Source organism: Schistocerca serialis, unplaced genomic scaffold (assembly GCF_023864345.2).
Source record: "Schistocerca serialis cubense isolate TAMUIC-IGC-003099 unplaced genomic scaffold, iqSchSeri2.2 HiC_scaffold_849, whole genome shotgun sequence".
Taxonomy (NCBI): Eukaryota; Metazoa; Arthropoda; class Insecta; order Orthoptera; family Acrididae; genus Schistocerca; species Schistocerca serialis.
In genome coordinates, this window is record NW_026048462.1 from 6,307,546 (window position 1) to 6,323,999 (window position 16,454).

The following is a 16,454-nucleotide window of genomic DNA, read 5'->3' on the forward strand; positions in this document are numbered from 1 at the left end:
AATTACTTGCGTGAGACTGGAGCGCTGAGACATTATGAAATGACAGAAATAGATATGGCTTAGGCAGGGACATGACCTCCACCTGCCACAGTCGGAGTCTCTACCTACCATCTACGGAGGAAGGAATGGCGTGGACACTTGACCCTTAAGCCCCTTACATTCCTACTGATGAAGAGTGCAGGTGAGGCGTATGCAGCAACCTCACTCTAATTTTAAACGATTGGCAAGGTGAGATCAGCACAGTTGGTATACTCAACGAATAAATAAGATCTAGCAGAACCATAATATCTCGATACATCAGTCTGTATCGAACTACGACTCAATTCTGTATCTCGGTAATAGTGAGTTTGTATACAGTGTATAAAAATCACCATTTGGCCATGATCATGGAAGGAGGAGGTTTATTTTATGAAAACATACATTAACCCAGTCATTTGGGATCTGTATAAGATGATAGTTGCAATATTACATTAATGCTGACAGGCTACGCATATGTACCGTTACATTACTGCGGCTTTTGGTATTACTGGCATTATACAAGTGCTACTTCACTTTTAATTGTATCAGTACTACTACATTTTTAATAACTTTACCTATCCAGTGTACCAGTAGACTCTTGAGGAAGATAGTGGACAACAGGTTTAGTTATGAATTGGTGCACATACCCCCTTTTTCCATTATGTGCCCGCATTTTATTACCGTGTAGATAGCGTGGCGTGAGTCAAGAGCATGAATGTTTGCTGAGGCATCCATAAATGGATGTGTAATGTCAAGCTGTTAACTACTTATGTTTCTGGGAAAGAATGCAAACAAAATAGGTATGACGGAGATGTACAGTAGTCTGAATTGTTGAAAGGTGGCTACACTGAGCCACTGCGCCAGAGATTGCGCCAAAGAGTATTATTAAGCCGCCTCCACAGTGCTTGTTAAGAGCTCGTAGAAGTCAGTGCCTGTTAAGAACTCGTAGCAGTCAGTGCTTGTCGAGAGCTCGTAGTAGTCAGTGCCTGTTAAGAACTCGTAGCAGTCAGTGCTTGGAGAGAGCTCGTAGTAGTCAGTGCCTGTCGAGGTCTCGTGGTAGTCTGTGCTGAGATGTTGTAGCAGAGAGTGTTTGTGGAGATGTGCTTGTAGGCTGTGCTTGCTGAGATGTGATATTGGAGAGTTCTGGTTGAGATGTAATGTAAGGATTAGAATGATTTTCATCAATATAAATGAGGTAACTAACTCCGTTTGTTTTTATTTCAGTGTCCTAAATAATGCGTCATTACAGGTTCAGTCAACAATGCATCTGGCGTGTGTTCTTGTATTAGAGTGTAATTCTACTTTCCTTGAGCAATTATAGTATGTCTAATTTTCTTTTATCACGTCAGTATAATTGGTATTTAAAAATTCTTGTCTTGTTGGAGAAGAACCGTGCCAGATGTGTACGTTGAGTCACACTCCCACATACAGAACAGTTATACTTGTGCTTTGGTTTAGTAGGTTTTATAGTTGCTGGGGACTTAATTAATTAATTGTGTTAACGAAAAATTTCATTTCATTCTTGTTGTTGTTCTTTGCAGTCAGATAGCGTAATAATACTAGTCAGGGCCAACCGATTACGAGACACAGCATAATCGGACATAACAGCTACTAAAAATATTTTCAATCATATTTAATTAAGACCCCATGCACGTGGCGACCGCTGCTTCGGATCGTCCCTTGAAATTCTTCTGATTGTAAAAATAGTAGACCGTAGTATTGTTGTAGTAATTTGAGTTTAGTAATTGTAGTCTGTATTGCATGTGTAGATTTGGTAATTGTCATTCTTCTAATGGTGTTTTTCAAAATTTGATTTGTTGTCTTGTCTACGGGTTTGATAATTTAGTGCAATTATTTCAATTGTTCGATTGATCGTGTTTGAGGGAGACATTGCATGTAAATGGTTTTGTTGGAGATAAGGAGGCATTGTGTGTAATTTTCGAACAGTGACGAATTTTTTATGTTTTGTAAATGATTACGCGATCGATGAAAAAGGCGAAAATGATGAATAGTCAGAATAACGAAATTGTTGACATGGCGAACTCGCCAACACAGGATAACAGTATCATGAATAATGTAGTGGAAAACAATTTAATAAGTAGGGAAGATAGTCCGGAAATAGTTCAAAATTTTTCACAATCGAAAAATTCTCAGATTACGTGGTTAACGACAGAAGAAATGGAGCAGTTAATGAGTGCAATATTAAATGTCGGATCACAGTTGGAATCTGAATTAAAAGCAATGGGATCACAGTTACGATCTGAATTAAAAACAATGGGATCACAGTTACGATCTGAATTAAAAACAGAGATGGAAGCAATGGCAACACGGTTAAGTTCACGAATAGGGACATGTTTCAACATGAAAGATGAATCAAACAAAGAAATTAGAGAAGAAGTGCAACCAATTTTGAATGCTCACAATAATAGTTTAATTTCAACAGAAATTAGACAAGAGGAACAGGAAGAAAGAGATCGCGTGATAGCACAAATCTTTTCAGAATTAAATTTACAATGTGCACACGATAAGGAAGAAATACTTGAGAGAATCGAGGAGTCCGTACCAAATGACAGATTAAATAACCTAACACAACAGTATGAACAATTAACTACTAAATGTGTTAATACTGAAACCCGAGTCGTGACGCTTACGGAAGACGTAAATAAACAGAAAGAACAAATAGGTGACTTATCGGAAAGAGTCGAGGAGATTTCAGATAAATTGACAAATCTTGGTTTACATGGGGACAGAGATTCGGATGATACAGCTCCATTACCATTCGCAGAAACCGAAGAGTACCAGAACATAAATAAACATGTTGAAAATCAGGGAAAATTTAATGAACGCGTTAAAAGGGAAGTTGAGGCATTACGAAAGCAAGTCAAACAGATCGAAGGCGATATTGTAGGAAAAGACAGCAAAAGAAATTTGGAATCACAGATAGCAGAGGGGTTTGAAGAAAATAATTTGTTTCATTTACGGGATGCAACAAGAGAGCGCCAGGCGCGCGAACTTGACAATAATCGACATTGGGACTGGGACAGACGCGGTAGGTCTTTGTCGCCACGAGGCGAAAACTTTGACTATAAACACTTTTTGACTGTTCGGAAATTTAAGATCTTCCGCAATTCTAAGAATGACATACATCCATGTTCATGGTCAGATCAATTTATGTACGCACTCCCACCAAATTTGCCACTAAGTCACAAACTAGAAATTATGTGCAGCTATTAAAGTCCTCAGGGGAATCACTGCACTAAGTGAATATGTGCCGTATCGAGCATAGGGCCCCGAGCTGTAGTGGTGCTATTTCTCTTTTAGTTTTCTGTACCGCTGCCTACTCTTTTACTATTCTTTGCATCTGTCAAACCAGCTCTTCGACTATCAATCTATCTAGAGAGTAAGTAGACAATAACCTGATATGACTATTTACCTAAAAGTGATTTCGGAATTTACCGTTTGGACTTACTATATTTTCAGCAGCATTCATTCGTAGTTTAAATGAAATTTCACCTGTTTATCTTCGTGACAATATTACTTCATATGATGACGACATTCTTATTGCTAAACATTCTTGGAGTGAGCACAACAAAATTTTGGACTCATTATTACATATCTTTGCAAAAGTTGGCATTACAGTAAACTTGGAAAAATCTGAATTTGGTCGTTCTCAGGTGAAATTTCTCGGTCACATTATTTCTACAGAAGGTATTCTTCCTGATCCAGAGAAATTAGACGCTATTCGTAACTATGCTGTTCTTACCACAAAACGTGATGTTCGTAGTTTCCAAAATTTTTGTGGAATGATATACTTTTAAAAAAATTTTTGTGGAATGACATACTTGTGAGAAACTAACAGCTAGATGTAAACATGCAGAGAATACAAGGATACCGCGCTGTGTTTTGGCGGCGGCACATGCCCAAAGCAACAGTGAAGTCTGCGCGCCGCACAAGGCAGTCGTTGACCGCGAACAATTGCTTCCTTCGTCACGCGCCTACAGCTGATCGAGCGCTCAGTGCGAATGCACTGACAGCCGTAAACAAATACACAGTTTAATTTCTCCGACTAAATTCAGTATAAAGCTATAGTGACTTGATGAATTATGTTATTAACATTCAGTATTTTTCAGGATACGGTTCTATAAAATATTTAAGAACTTCAGGTAAATTCTGTGTGTCTCCGACGTTAAGACGACTTGCTATCGAGAAATTTTCAGAAATAATGTAATTTCCAAGAAGAAACTAATAAACTAAAAAGGTAACTATTAATTGAGTTTATTTTTTCAGGTAACATATTTCCACTTAGGTACGTACTTTAGACGTAATTTGCTGCTCGCGATTACGTGATTCATACTTTGTGCTAATTTCATGTTCTATGAATTTACGTGTGAAGCGACGTGCTTGCGTACATTTGCTGATTTTTGTCAATGTTTTATTAATGAACAGAATTGTTATTTGTATATATTATGCATCGCTTGGCTGCACTGCTTTTTCACTGATGTCATATTTTTTTATTATGTGCCTGCTGTGCTTATTTATTTAAATTATAATTGTAACCTGATTAATTGTGCTGATGTGGGTAGGTATGTAAGTTATACTTTGTGGTTTATCTGCTTGCGCCTTCATGTTTACTTATTAAGATGACATATGAACATTTATTTGCTTATGCTGATATGATGCTAATGACCTGTTTGTTATGTTAGATAACATATGTTTGCTGCTATGCGTACGGATTGCATATTTATACATATCTGTTGTTGTCATAACTACTCTTTAATTTGGTGTATAGAAATGCTGATATCCTGTGTACAAACAGAGAGTTTAGGTCACACTATTGGATTAATTATAGATTGTTCGCTTGGCAGAGCCTCGTTGTAAGAATTGTGCTGCATACACTTGTTGACATTCTGTTCTCTACTGGTATATTTACTCGCTATTGCTTGTTTTGCTTACGCTCAGTGCCTTATATTCTTAAGATAAGAAAATGAGCTGCTATAATTCGACGAACGACATTAGTACAAGAAACTTCATAGAAGTCACATGAGCTGAGGTTTTATGGAAGCTGTATAAATTTATGCTAATAGGAAGGAAGCTAACGACATGACATACCAAAACTAGGTTTACACCATTGACAGTTATTACACTGCATTTTTCGCGAGCAATTGAAATAGGAAGTGACACTTGACACAAGAAATACTCCACATGTTTGCTTCTGCCATAATTCTTGAAGTGGTGTACACACTGTGAAATATTATGATCATTCACATTCCGTAATCGTACTTAATTACTGAGAGTTATTCGAACTAAGTCTGTTAGAGGTCATGTATGCATTTCTTTTGTTTATAATGCATAATGAGTAGAAGATTTGGCTCAGATGGATTACACAGAGGTTGTGTGTTGACAATGTGTCTTCGGATTGTATGGGATGATGAGGTTTGCATTAGGATTTTATCTGTATTTGTTCGAGGATACTGACTAGAGGAAAGAGTTGTTATGGAAGTGAAATGATATTGGAAATAAGGTTTATATGTATTGACGCATTGAAGAGGTATTATTGAGGTATTATTGAGATTGTGTGAAGTTGATGATTATTGGAGTTTTGGTGGATAAGAGGTAAAGTAAGTGAGGAGCATATATTGGAAATAAGGTTTATATGTATCGACGTATTGAAGAGGTATTATTGAGGTATTATTGAGATTGTGTGAAGTTGATGATTATTGGAGTTTTGGTGGATAAGAGGTAAAGTAAGTGAGATGCATATTTTTTTTGTTGGTCTTATGGAACAAGGAGGATGAAGATAGCAGACTAGAACACTAAAGTAGAAGGAAGATAGTCTATACACACACTTTGTTAAATCACTAAGCAGTATATAATTTTTTTTTGAAGAGAGGAAGTAATTGCATATCTTGGCTCACTGACAGTTGTTAAGTAACCGTACATTTTGATCTGGCTTGGCAAACATTGGTCTTGACATGATGACTATGACGTTGACTTAACTATTATTGACTGTTATACATTGCTGCCATTACTACTTGATACACAAGATCAACATCAAATTTTGTCAGAATTGCATTTACACAGTTAACACTATTCAATTACACAGTAGTACTTAATGTGGATGAGAGATGAATGAGTGTGTTTTGTGTGTTTTCCTTTCCTAATCCTACCCACCTATCTCGTAAGTATTATTTTATTTGTTTGTAGTGGCTTGCACTGACACCCATAAATATTATAGGTTTACTGATATTTGAGTATTTGTAGTAGTAAATATGACAATTATCTGACATCATTTGTGTGTTTATTAGAATTTGTATGTTTAGTGTAAGAGCATTGTAAAAGCATTTGTATGTGCATTCAAACTATTGTTCATGCCTGAACTGTCTGATTAGTGAAGGTAAATATTGTGAACTGTTACCTGCACTTTTTCAACATAATGTGTGACACTTAGGAATGATTAATTTCTGCTGATGAACTGAGTGATCAGTGATAGTGAATATTATGGACTGTTACTTGTACTTTTTCTAGATGATTGGTGCCACTAGGACATGTTTAATTTGTGCTTATATACTCTGATGAACAGTGTGATCAGTGATAGTGAATATCATGGACTGCTCTATGGACCTGCTCATCATTGCTAGGTGCAACTGATGGACTACTTGTATGGAAATGAAGTCACTTCTTGCTGTCTGCACCTACTCAACATTGCTGGGTGCTACTGATGGACTGCTTCTACTGAAATGATGTCACTTGTTGGTGTCTGCACCTGCTCAACATTGCTGGGTGCAACTGATGGACTGCTTCTACTGAAATGATGTCACTTGTTGGTGTCTGCACCTGCTCAACATTGCTGGGTGGAACTGATGGACTGCTTCTACTGAAAAGATGTCACTTGTTGGTGTCTGCACCTGCTCAACATTGCAGGGTGCAACTGATGAACTGTTTCTACTGAAATGAAGTCACTTGTTGCTGTTGCACCTACTCAACATTGCTGGGTGCCTCTGATGGATTGCTTCTACTGAACTAATGTGACTTGTTACTGGGTGTACCTGCTAAACTTTACTGGGTACCACTGATGGACTGCTTCTACTGAAAAGATGTCTCTTTTTTTTGTATAAACTAATCATTGAAAGCATTTTATGTGAACATTTGTATAAACAGATTTTTTGTGTATTATGTAAACTATTATGTAAAGCCACATGTATGAAAAGAATTTGTATTGCTTACTGTATTTCATATATTAGGTTATTGAAAGGTCAGTGCAAAGCCAAAATTTTAACTAATTATGTGATATTTAGGTATTAATATTATCTTTTATTTTTGTCTGTATTTTTCTGGACGAATTTGGTGGTATTTTCACCCCAAATGCTGGCAAAAATACCATCAAATTCTGGCCTGTGGAGGAGGGGCATATGAAAGGTGGCTACACTGAGCCACTGCGCCAGAGATTGCGCCAAAGAGTATTATTAAGCCGCCTCCGCAGTGCTTGTTAAGAGCTCGTAGAATTCAGTGCCTGTTAAGAACTCGTAGCAGTCAGTGCTTGTCGAGAGCTCGTAGTAGTCAGAGCCTGTTAAGAACTCGTAGCAGTCAGTGCTTGGAGAGAGCTCGTAGTAGTCAGTGCCTGTCGAGATCTCGTGGTAGTCTGTGCTGAGATGTTGTAGCAGAGAGTGTTTGTTGAGATGTGCTTGTAGGCTGTGCTTGCTGAGATGTGATATTGGAGAGTTCTGTTTGAGTTGTAATGTAAGGATTAGAATGATTTTCATCAATATAAATGAGGTAACTAACTCCGTTTGTTTTTATTTCAGTGTCCTAAATAATGCGTCATTACAGGTTCAGTCAACAATGCATCTGGCGTGTGTTCTTGTATTAGAGTGTAATTCTACTTTCCTTGAGCAATTATAGTATTTCTAATTTTCTTTTATCACGTCAGTATAATTGGTATTTAAAAATTCTTGTCTTGTTGGAGAAGAACCGTGCCAGATGTGTACGTTGAGTCACACTCCCACATACAGAACAGTTATACTTGTGCTTTGGTTTAGTAGGTTTTATAGTTGCTGGGGACTTAATTAATTAATTGTGTTAACGAAAAATTTCATTTCATTCTTGTTGTTGTTCTCTGCAGTCAGATAGCGTAATAATACTAGTCAGGGCCAACCGATTACGAGACACAGCGTAATCGGACATAACAGCTACTAAAAATATTTTCAATCATATTTAATTAAGCCCCCATGCAATGTGTTGTGCCATGTTTGGTCACGGAAATGATTCAATTTATTCTGCCGTGGATTAGAAGTCGATGCTGCGTCATCTGTATGCCAGGATGGGCATCGTATCTTCGTCTTTTAAGTGAAAGGTCGCTCCGTCAGAGCGTCACCTTCAGGTTGCTGTCTAAGTTAGGAGAATGAGTTATTTACAAAAGTAACTGATTAATCAGTTTTCTTGTAAGTCTGTTAATAGTAACGAAGTGTTATAATGCACATTAATTTTAACACTTCCGGTAAATTTAATATGGAGAGTGATGCAATTTCGATCGTGCAATCATTGAATCATCAGCCTTTAGCCTTTAGCTTTAGGACTGCTGATGTTATCATTATTTATTTAGAGGTGCTCCTTTCTTATTTTACCAGCAATTTGTATAGGATCAACTAATGATTTCTTTGTGTGAAACGTATCAGTCACTGCCTCCATGGGCTGTCGTTGATGGCCGCACAGACAATTAGCTTTCACTGTAACTCGGATATTTCATACCGAATAAGTAGCGTGTTTTCGTGTGTACTGTATATAAGTATTATCGTGTGAACGTTCTTCCAATGAAGAAAGATCACACAGTCAGTAAACTGTATGCCACTGTTCTCCATGTACGATGTGGCCATGGCTACACATAAAATGAGCTCTCATCGTTCATAAATGACTCTCATTAAAGGCAGCATGCGTGTGAAAACATACATTGAGGAAGAATATTACTGTGTGAATTTTATCGGAATCAAGATCTATTAAATGGTGCGTAATGTGTATACCATCGTCTCAAAAGGCCATGTGCGCACGACTGTAAAGACAATGGGCAACCGCTCCTTTTGCATAGCTTTCACATCAGACAGTGTGCGTGTGTTAACGTGAATTTGATATTAATCTTGTGTGCGTTATAGTCGATGCGTGAACGATGTGAATAAGGTATATGAAATATTTCTACTACGCTCGCACGTGATGACAACTACATAGACGATGAGGTTTCTTCTTTCTTGGCCCCTGCGATGTTGTGCATTCTGTTACGCTGATATATCGATGAGCTCACCTTCTTTTTGTTATTACGCTTACTTGCTTAACTTCTACAATCAGTGGGTAGGTGCACTCTCCCTGTGTACCGTTTTAAATATTCAGTCTCCGTTCTGATTGCCCACAATTTCTGGTAGGCGTATGGTGCCCCAATTGATTTCTTAAGACTTTTAAAGTGATTGTACTACGGCCCAGCTATAAACCCGACCAATTAGTTACTGAGGACACTTCCCTTCCATATCCATTGCACTAAATTAAATATTAATGAGACTGTTTAGCATACTGAGATGGTACACCACGGCCTGCACCTACTGTATGTACTTACAAAGTTGTATGCTTTGTTTTCCCACCACACACTTGCTGTCAAATAATACACGTTGGTGCAGCATACGGAAAAAATTTCTGTTGCTCACACACGTACTTTCGTAGCCCATTAGCCGTAAATAATTGGGTCCTTTGACATACTAGTGATTAGCACACAGTGCAAGAATAGTCATTGAGGATAGGAATGAGTGGCATTATTAAGCTGAGTGGCATACTATACATTTCTTTCACGTTATAGCGTATCATATTACAGTGCTACGCAGATGAGAAGCTGGTCAGAGAAGGACACGTGCTCTAATTTGGACTTGTCCCCACAGCACCACTCCTACTCTATTTCTCCTCTCCAGGGATTTTCCCGAGTTAAAACGAGAGGAAAACTGAAACAACCCAATTTATTGCGCATGTATAATGAGACTATGGCAGCTCGACTACAGTTTGTATAATCCGGCATGTCATGACAGTATTTTTAAACAAGCTACAAAGAAACTCAAAAGCAGGGAGGATCAAAAACAAAATGTTGCAAATCTGTCAACTCTCAGATTGAAGGATATACGCTTCTACGAAAAAGAAATTAGCTACATAGGGGAGAACCGATTACAGAAATCTGTGCAGTATTCTCCCACACGTGCTGCAGCCATGAAATACACTCACAGAGATTGGTCACAAGTGCGGACAATTGTCCAGGCCATGATCCTGCCCACAGTCATTAGAGACATTGGACCAACGATATTACGGCTGGTTACCTAACCCTCTCTATCAACTATAAAATCATACTACGTAAATCGGCATTATGTGGTGGTTACAATACAGGAGTGAATGCAGAACTTACTGATGACTATTATCATGTATATATCACAGATCTTTCAGTGTCACTGAAAAAAAACTTCATAAATGCCTTAGCCTGAACCCTGGGTTTAGTCTACTGTTGATTTCATTGAAACGACAGAGAGAGAGAGTGACCTACAGAATAAACTGAAAATGAAACGTACTTTCAATTCGGCAACTATTATTGTTGCAGATGTACACTAAAAAACAAGAGAACAGTTGGTGAAATACGTAAAATTTATTTTTTTGTTTTAAATAAACCAATGATTTTTAATTAAAATTGAAAAATGAATAAACACAAACAACATTAAATAAACACAGAAAAAAACTGAATTAGGAACGACAAACGAAACCGAAAACAAACAGAACAAAATCTGAACACAAACAAGAACTTACAGGAACAAACGAACATTTTTTCAGTGGGTGCAAGCGGCACCCGAGGGTTGGTTACAGGGTCTCTCAGCTGCCCCCTACACCACTACATGGACTTCATCCATCTTGGCAGCACCCATGAGACTCTCGGCTGCATCCTCCTCTACATCTCTAGGGGCTTGTTCCGTCTTAGCAACATTCGCGAGAGTCTCAGCTGACCCCTCCTCCTCATCTTCACAGTTTGCATCCATCTGGGCAGCACCCATGAGACTCGCAGCTGCCTCCTCCTCTAAGTCTTGATGGGCTTCTTTCATCCTAGCAGCATTCACTACACTCTCAGCTGCCCCTTCCTCCTCATCTCCACATGCTGGGTCAATATCAGAAACGTCCATGACACCCTCATTTGCCCCTTCCTCAGTGTCACTACATGCTTCACACATCTTGGCAGCACCGATGACACTCTCAGCTGCCTCCTCCTGTAAATCTTGATGGGCTTCTTCTATCCTGGCATCATTCACGAGACTCTCAGCTGACACTTCCTCCGCATCTCCACACACTGGGTCAGTCTCAGCAGTATCCACGAGACCATCATCTGCCCCTTCCTCAATCCCTCCACATGCTTCACTCATCTTGGCAGCACCCATGAGACACTCGTGTTCCTCCTCCTCTAAGTCTTGACAGGTTTGTTCCATCTTGACAGCATCCACAAGACAATCAGGTACTCTCTCCTCCTCTTGATCCATCTTGGCACCGTCCACCTAGGCAACCAAGATAGTGTTAGGTGCTTGGTTAAACTAGAAACAACATTATACACTAGCACTTACATTATGAAATAATAGTAATTGGTAAGAGTTTTCAGAAATTGCGGTGAGCAAGAGGTTTATATGGAGCATCAGTGTTTTACTTCAGAGTCAAAAGAATTTCAGAATTTTAATAGTAGTGAGAATGTTTAACAGGTAGTAAGTAAGATATTGGAATATTATTACTGCACAGGCATTAGAAGCTGATGACTTATGTATGGTATGGGAAAGAGGGTCTTCCATTATCACCGACTTCACAGTAATGTAGTGCTATGATTCTCATACTGGCAGCATGTCTGTAACTAAAAAGTCTCAGGCCAACTGGAGAACGGGATGCAACCCTTCCGCTCTGACCAATGACGTCAGAAATTTCCAGAGATGATATACTACACAGATTTAACAGCTGAGACAAGTGTTCACAAACTAAGGAATGCAGGAGAGAGAAACAGGTGGTAGACATATACTATAACGTCCAGTAATATTTCGACCATAATATTAAGGATATCGCTTGTTTGAGTCCTGATACTTCTGTGAAAAGTAAGGGAAAAAAAGGATAGAAGTAGTGGTAGCATAGAATACCTCAGCTGACATATATATGAGTTGTATCTCGAAATTCAGTCGGTATGTATAGGTTAATTGCAGTATGGGATACGAATTTAACGTAAGTCGATTTCTTGTTTTCGTTAGCATTGGTATCCTATTCTTCAGTTGAACCGCACAGGTCAAGTGAAGTACGGGATACAAATTTTAAAGGTGTTGTTTCTTTCGTCTCCGCTACTACTAACATTATGTTCTTACGTAGATAGTATTACTATCGAAGCATACATGATACTTGCATCCCATTCTTCAGTTGACCTATATAGGTCAACTGAAGAAAAATATATTACTACTAACGAAAACGGGGAAATCTACGTACGGAAAATTGACTACCTGTTGACCGATGTAGGTCAAATGAAGTATGGGATACAATTTTTTTGGTTTCGATACTAATAGTATCGACTGAAATTTATCACAGTTTTGCTATCGACGTCAAGAAAACCAGTAGCAGTCAAAATTATATCCCATTCTTCAGTTGAGCTATATAGATCAACTGAAGAATATGATACTAATTAGTATTAGCGAATGAGAAATAACGTCAATTATAACATGTATATTCTGTATTTCAACTGACCAGTATGGGTAAATCACATCAATGTTACACATGTCGCTGTTTCCGTCTAGCTAGCACCAGTATCCGGTACTTCAGTTGACCTGTATACGTCAACTGTAGTACGGGATACAAATGTTACGTATGTCGGTCTTTTCGCCTTCAGTAGTGCTAGTATAGACTCAGAAAATGATAGTACCACCCGACGAAGAACTGTCTCAGTTACAAGCGTTATGTGGTTTGGGGATACGCAAATGAAGATAAATTCCCCATTTGCTCTTATTCCCTATCTTTTCAAAGCCTCTCAGATTGTGCATTAACAATATAGAGATTTGAAAAACAGAATTTAAACTCGTTTTTCTTTCCAGGAGCAGTTATGGCCTATATCCATACTTTGTCGGATATAAACGGCTAATTGAAATTGAAGAAGCTGCAGAAGGATAGAAATCTGTAAAAATGGTCCGAGGTAAGTCCAAAATCCACTGAGAAATGGGAAGCATTGCATTGCAAGACAAATGCAAAACTTGAACACATGAAATAGAGAGGGCAGTAGAGAAACAAATGGGCAAAAATATTATTCCCATTGTAATTCTCGCGAAAGAACTTGCCCCCCTTCTAACAGCCGTGTACCGCAAGTCTCTAGAGGAACGGAGGGTTCCAAATGATTGGAAAAGAGCACAGATAGTCCCAGTCTTCAAGAAGGGTCGTCGAGCAGATGCGCAAAACTATAGACCTATATCTCTTACGTCGATCTCTTGTAGAATTTTAGAACATGTTTTTTGCTCGCGTATCATGTCATTTCTGGAAACCCGGAATCTACTATGTAGGAATCAACATGGATTCCGGAAACAGCGATCGTGTGAGACCCAACTCGCCTTATTTGTTCATGAGACCCAGAAAATATTAGATACAGGCTCCCAGGTAAATGCTATTTTTCTTGACTTCCGGAAGGCGTTCGATACAGTTCCGCACTGTCGCCTGATAAACAAAGTAAGAGCCTACGGAATATCAGACCAGCTGTGTGGCTGGATTGAAGAGTTTTTAGCAAACAGAACACAGCATGTTGTTATCAATGGAGAGACGTCTACAGACGTTAAAGTAACCTCTGGCGTGCCACAGGGGAGTGTTATGGGACCATTGCTTTTCACAATATATATAAATGACCTAGTAGATAGTGTCGGAAGTTCCATGCGGCTTTTCGCGGATGATGCTGTAGTATACAGAGAAGTTGCTGCATTAGAAAATTGTAGCGAAATACAGGAAGATCTGCAGCGGATAGGCACTTGGTGCAGGGAGTGGCAACTGACCCTTAACATAGACAAATGTAATGTATTGCGAATACATAGAAAGAAGGATCCTTTATTGTATGATTATATGATAGCGGGACAAACACTGGTAGCAGTTACTTCTGTAAAATATCTGCGAGTGTGCGTACGGAACGATTTGAAGTGGAATGATCATATAAAATTGATTGTTGGTAAGGCGGGTACCAGGTTGAGATTCATTGGGAGAGTGCTTAGAAAATGTAGTCCATCAACAAAGGAGGTGGCTTACAAAACACTCGTTCGACCTATACTTGAGTATTGCTCATCAGTGTGGGATCCGTACCAGGTCGGGTTGACGGAGGAGATAGAGAAGATCCAAAGAAGAGCGGCGCGTTTTGTCACCGGGTTATTTGGTAACCGTGATAGTGTTACGGAGATGTTTAATAAACTCAAGTGGCAGACTCTGCAAGAGAGGCGCTCTGCATCGCGGTGTAGCTTGCTCGCCAGGTTTCGAGAGGGTGCGTTTCTGGATGAGGTATCGAATATATTGCTTCCCCCTACTTATACCTCCCGAGGAGATCACGAATGTAAAATTAGAGAGATTAGAGCGCGCACGGAGGCTTTCAGACAGTCGTTCTTCCCGCGAACCATACGCGACTGGAACAGGAAAGGGAGGTAATGACAGTGGCACGTAAAGTGCCCTCCGCCACACACCGTTGGGTGGCTTGCGGAGTATCAATGTAGATGTAGATGTAGATGTAATTCACCAGCTGCTGCTTTTAACTGTTTAAAGAAGAAAATTAAAAAAGAAAAACAGGAAATGAAGCCTCAAATGTAAATACATACACGTACAAACAAGTTTTGCAGTAATCTGAAAACGGGAAAACAAGGCTGGATGCAGAAGAAATGTGAAGCAATAGAAGCGTGTGAAACAATTGGAATATAAGATATCATATATGGGAAAATTATGGAAACCGTTAGAGGAGAGAGATTCAGATGCATAAATATCAAACGCTTGGGTGGCAAGCGGACGGAGGATAGAAGCTGGATTTAACGTATGAGTTGGTCCTACATAGTAAACCAACTTAAAAAGGGAAGTGGATGAAGATTCGAAGTGAAATATGGTACACTAAAAAGAGTTTCTCACAGCAGTAAAGAACCAATTCGAAGAAAAACTCTTGGCGTACACTACAGCGTTTCAAAATTGTTCAGATCACTGGTAGGGAACCTGAAAAAGGTGTTCCACGTGATATGTAAAACATCCTAAGCAGGCGAAATATACTCAGACTTTTAAAAAAATTCAGTAATCCCATACCCAGACAGACCAAATGCCCACAAGTTTCAAAGTTAACGGAATAGTCACGAAAAATGTAATACGAATTAATGAAGACATTGGTAGCGGAGGTTTCGCGGAAGTATGGGGACGAGTAAGTCATTTCCCACCTTAGGACTCTGAAGACAGATTGCTGCAAGGCAAAAGTAAATCGGTAGGAATTCCATTTCAGAGGCTCACAGGGATAAAATACAGCGAGTAAAATACAGCGAGTAACTTGCGAGGACGAAATGAATCGAAATCGAGGAAAAAGTCTTTTATCACACAATTCGCTGATAGCTGGGATCAGTTTCTAGTATGCATCGTGCGGATACATAGGATCTTATGTTGTTAACAGGGTGATGCGAGAGGGTGAGTGGGGAGAGGAGGTGAAAGGGTTGTAATATTTGTACAGGTAAAGGAAGACTTGAACACAGTAAGCAGATCGAAATGAATGTCGGCTGCTGCACTTATGGAGAAGCAAAGAGCCTCTCACAGGATAGACTACCGTGGGAACCTGCATCTCATCATACTTCAAACGGGAAACCGCATCATCAACAACACCACCACGTGAAGATTTTCTAACAGTTGCCTGGACCTTACTAACCAAGGGAAAACGGCCGTATTGATGTTATTTATTGATGAAGAGGGGCCTAGACTCCATGGATATACCCTCACGCGAAAAAAATTCTGTCGTGGTGCATTCTGGTACCAGTGATTAACTCACTGTAAGTAATAAAACAGCAGTTCCTATACCTCCACATTCAATAGCTTCATTACCCTTCTAACATTCAGCACACTTTCTTTTTCTAATCTTCTGTAACTGATTATTCTACGCTGTTATTGTCATGGCATTTGATAATGGGTCTATTGTAATTTTTTGTTTTATGTTGCGCACGATGTTTGGTGTAACATCGGGATATTTTCACTCTGCCACTACGTGAACGTGTTATATCTGTTTCAATAAGTGGATTATATTTTCGTAACCCTTTAATATATTTCAAGCTACCTGCTACGCCCTCATCTGGTTCTTCTGCTATGATCATAAAGATGTACTAGAATCGTGGAACTAGTGCCTTGAAAAGCCGTATGCAAGATATAGTGAAGATTAGGAAATGGAG